Source organism: Pan troglodytes, chromosome 11 (assembly GCF_028858775.2).
Source record: "Pan troglodytes isolate AG18354 chromosome 11, NHGRI_mPanTro3-v2.0_pri, whole genome shotgun sequence".
NCBI classification, from domain to species: Eukaryota; Metazoa; Chordata; class Mammalia; order Primates; family Hominidae; genus Pan; species Pan troglodytes.
This window is the reverse complement of record NC_072409.2, coordinates 92,232,807-92,237,922: the sequence shown is the minus strand read 5'-3', so window position 1 is coordinate 92,237,922 and position 5,116 is coordinate 92,232,807. Positions and strand designations below refer to the sequence as shown.

Below are 5,116 nucleotides of genomic sequence, written 5' to 3'. Positions count from 1 at the left end.
TACTTTGGCAACCAAGATTATGTCATGTTGAAGGTGATATGGTGGTAAGTAATTGGAACACTGTGTGAAATACTGCACATTTTATTTCAGGAAAGTCCGTATCCTTCATGTTTATGCACGTCAATTTAGATAGCAAGTGCTACTGTAAGATGTATTTGAATACTTTTAGGTATTATTTCACTCATATGATACTACTCAGTTTCTAAATAATAGCTTGGTACATAGAGGTCTGTGGTTCTAATCACACAGAGTGCTCAACATTAGTCAAGTCAATCACTTTTCCTTTACCAGAGTTCCTCACCTGCCAAATGAAGGCATTTGCATCAACTAATCCACAAGGCTTATTACTCCTTATGGGTACAACAGCATGCATGAACAACAGGAAACAGCAAAAACAGAAATACCCATAACTGCTACCGAGGTAATTTTCTACACATACAAAGCAGTTAAGATAATTGCCTATCTTGCCACCAAAAGAACAAATGTTTTGTCTCTGAAGACAGACAAATAAAGATTTTAATCAAAGATTTTAATCTGAACTGGGTTCCATTAAAGCTTGCAAGCTTTCTTACCTGTTAGAGGCTCACATACTGCGAGACAAAAGGGAAATAATCTGGGTTCTACTCCAAAAAGTCTGACTCTGACCATGCTTTAGTCAGGATACATGCTTTCGTCTTTTTCACTCACTTACCTAGAAACAGATAACTCATCTTTCCATCTTATTCTGTGATGATGAAAGAAGCGAAACCCTAACCCCTAACCCTTTATTCCATTAGGGAATATGTATCTTTCAGAATTACGAAAATTAGTAATCAGGTCATGGTCTACATTCAGCAAAGGAAAGCAATAATGACAAGACAGTTTTATATAAGAGTCTGATACTAAGTCAGAGAAGTATCTGCCCAAGTACACCCAAGAACTCCACATGCACGTAACCTCCTGATATTGTTGTATGACTCTTAGGATTTGGCTTTTGGTGAATAAGTGGCATTAGTCAAGCTATCAACTCTAAGCAGAGGATATTCTACTACTACTAGTAAATTCAAGCAGGTCAGGTTACCTTTTGGCTATTAATACCACAATATTACCATCAAAAAGAGGAAAGTTATGAAGTCTTGTATTTATAAGTGTACGCTAAATACCACTCACCTGGTCTCTTAAGAAATAGAACATCAGACATTTCAACGTTTCTTTACATTCGTATGATTTTTCTGATACACACACACACACACACACACACACACACACAGAGAGAGAGAGAGAGAGAGACACACACACACACACTTCAGACACAGGACCAGTTTATATAGTGTCCAAGATGGAAGACGTTATAATTAACTGTTTATATCACTAACTTTATATAAGAAACATTCACACTTACAAGATGTTCTTATCCAAGGAGAACAGAAACAACACACAACAAAGTTTATTGAGTGTGTACACTTGCACTTTCTTTTGAAACATAGTAATTCCTTTTCCCTACTTTTCCTGGAGTCACTGTTTTATAATTTAGGCATTATTTTCAACCCTGACACACCCTCGAAACAAGCAAATCCAAAATGTAAAAAAAAAAAACAAAAAAAACCCAAAACCAAAAAACAAAAAACCCACAACGAATATTATCAGCACTAATATTTTGATAGAGACAATAACATCTTAGAATGAGCCAGGCCTCACACCCTAACTGTGAGTAGGTAATAACTCCTCAGACTTCACTCTCCCCTTTTATGTATCCTGCATGCATTCTGAGTGCTCACAATGCTCAAGGAACTGTGGTGGATACAGAGGGAAAGAAACACCAAGCTGACCTGCGGGAAAGGTACTACTCTAAAGGATTTTCCAGTCTAGGAAGCTAAAACATGAGCTAAGTTATGTATGTATTATAGACTTCCCCTCACACACACAAAAAGCCCAGCTAGGCTTTTTTCCCGGTGATGTATTTCAGCAGTAAAACCAAACCACCTCACTTAAGGGTAAAATGTTTCTATCAAGGCCACCTACTATTAACCATTACAGTATACTGTGTTAAGCCTGCAGGTTTTGAAGTCACACGAGTTGCAGATCTAGCTTAACAATTTGCTAATTACAGTCCTTGGACAAGTTTTTAAACCTCTTTCAGTCTCATCTTATTCCTCTGTAAAATTGGATTAGAGTATCTCTCTCATAATGTTAAGCGAGATAATGCACAGAAAATACTTAGCATGGTGCTTGACTCAAATCATTTAGTCCAATATAAGTTTTCTGGGTGTCAACTAGTATAGAAATAGACAACCACAGGGTTCCTGGACCCTGAAGAGAACACAACAGAGGAGGAGGAGGAACGAGCAGAGCAAGAACACCTCAGATTTCCTATACCCTTTCCAGCTAACTCCAACCACTAATGTGTCTCTGCCTTGGCTGAAAAAGCCCTGTCTGTTATAAAGCCTGTCTGGGACTTACCCTAGAGCCACTGAATCAGGATCCAGTTGTGTCTGAAGCATCTGTATTAATAAGTTCCAAAGGTGAGTTACCATGCATACCTAAGTTTGAGAGCCACAGTGGAAGATAAAATGTTTTACAAGTGTTTCAATATTTGTTGCGACATGATTCAACTAAGATCTGATGTTTTACTCTGAGCCCAATACAGCTGTCTATAGTCTTCAAAATCTCAGGATCACTGTCCAAAATGTCACCCAGAAATCTTCCTAATGGAATTCTTCCTGATTTACCTCCACTCCTTGCCCAGGGCTCCTGCCCATTGTGTGGGAAAGAAGAGCATGACACAGAGGTGCCCTCACTGATCCCTCTTGCTCTGAGGTCTGGTCAACCCATCTATCCTCACTCACAGCTCCACATCCTTCTCATCTCACTTTTCCGTATCTCTAATGGGTCCTTAACTAATTTATTCAAGATGATGTTACCACACTGCTTTCAAATACTGAGTATTAAAATCAAGTCTGAGTATTAAAAAACATTGTCTAATAGACACACTCCAATTCTAATGATTTTGGTGCCCTAGTATATATTGGCTTGGTTTCCAAACAGATAAAATATAAATTGTCTTAAAGAAACAAAAAAATCCATCAACAATTCACACTATGATAATTATTTAATCTTCATTAGAAGGAAAAAGGGAAGAAAGTCTTGCATTTGCTGAAATTTGCATGTGGTCAATTCAAAACACAAATACTGTAGGAGACTAAAGAATTATTTAAAAATCGTTATCCAGAGAAAGATAAAAAATATTTACAGAAAAAGTTTCATTAAAATTACTAGATAAATTACTAGATAAAATATACCAGCATTTATACCTCTCCAATTGTATGAAAATTTCTATTGCAGGGAGGTGTGATTAAAGAACTACACTACTTGACTTAGTAATAGATCTAAGCTGGCTACTCAAACAGATTGCCATCTGGTCAATCAATTGCCATTTGAAAAGCTGCTCTAAAAATATCTTCATATAAGTGCGTAAATCTCATCAAAATGTAATGACTTCTAATTAATTTATGCTAGCTAGCAGGAAACAAAATTTCAATGTACACTTGAGATTCCCACTTATAATACAATTACCAAAACACTCCAAGATTCCCAAATTATTTCCCCAAAAAGAGACACGGTTAACATCTCCTGATTCCACTTACTATGAAGCCACTATAAACTAGTCCTACAATTAGGGCAATCTCTACCAGCCTTTTAAATGTAGGGGAGTCCATCAATTTGCTTTAGCTACAGAATATACAAAATACGCATTTTCGTATTTCCACTAAATGGCAACAGTACACAAAAGTAAGCGGGTGCTGCTATTTACCAACTCTAAGATTATGTACACTTCTGTAAAATGGGAACAATACAGAATTCTCTACCTCACAGGTTCTGAGAATCAGAGAGAAAATGTATGTAAAAGCATACTGTTTCCCAGGGCCCAGCAAAAGGACCAAGTCTCCAGAGCCCTGATGACAAAGGGTAATACACCAAAATATGGACTCGTTTTCCACTCCACCTTCACTGGCCAAGCAGCTGCCAGGAATAAAGGCCGCATCTCCCAATACCTGGCAAACAAATGCAGTATTGCCTCGCAAATCGACTGCTTTGCTGAGGTGCTCATGAGCATATTTGGGGAGAAGCTTCAAGAACAAGTTGAAGAGAGACTGTCTTTCTATGAGACTGGAGAGATCCTATCAAAGAAAATGGATGTCATGAAGACAGAAATGGTTCAGGCAGAGAAAACGGCTGCTGAGATTATTAGGAAGCTGGAGAAACAGGAGTAGAAACGCTTAAAGAAGGAAAAGAAATGCTAGCTGCACTTGCCGTCCCATCTTTGGAAAACAGAACTCCAGAGGAGTGTGCAAAGACAAGTGTAAAACCCAAAAAGAAGAAAAAGCAAAAGCCCCAGGAGGCTCCTCAGGAGAATGGAATCAAAGACCCATCTAACTCTTTCTCCAAACCTAATAAAAGGAAATCTTTTTCCAAGGAGAAAGTGGTTAGCAGCCATCGAGAAGAGACCGCTGGCAGCATCAGTCTTCCCAACAGGAAGACATCTTCACCCAAGGAGGAAGCAGTTAATGATCCCAAAGAGGCAGGCAACAGGAGTGTCGCTAAGAAAAAACAGGAAATTCTCCTTCAAAGAGGAAGGAGCTGGTCAGCAGTGGACCTGAAGAGGCTGCTGGCAGCAAGAGCAGCTCCAAGAAGAAGAAAAAGTTACATAAAGTACCCCAGGAAGATGAGAATGCAAACGGACGTTCCCTGTCAGGCGGGGCACATCCTACCCCAAGGCGACATTTTCCATTCCGTGTCCTATACCCCAATAAAAAATTCTCACACACGAAGCATATTGTGAATCCTAAGGCAGTATGATTATGGATATGCACAGAAATATACACTCCTTCACCAAAATGATATTCATAGGCAGAAGTACAGACACTAGAAAAATACTGAAACAACTCCTTCATTTGAGCTGCTGTTTCTGAAGTGTCAGCCATTAAACTGGAGCCAAGATTCTCTAAGAAGATACTCTTTCCAAAAGACATAAATCAATGGGCACCAGATTGTATCTGTGAATCTCTCTCATGTGTGCACATGCAGATTATCTCACAAAAGCTCCAACAAGTCAAAAGCAGCAAACAAGAAGTAAACA

The 5,116-nt window shown here is 38.7% G+C and overlaps 1 pseudogene; it reads left to right on the top strand.

Annotated features, from left to right (window-relative positions):
• Positions 1-4,178: 4,178 nt before the first annotated feature.
• Positions 4,179-4,836, top strand: LOC107976625 (nucleolar protein 56-like; annotated as a pseudogene).
• The last annotated feature ends 280 nt before the right edge of the window (positions 4,837-5,116 follow it).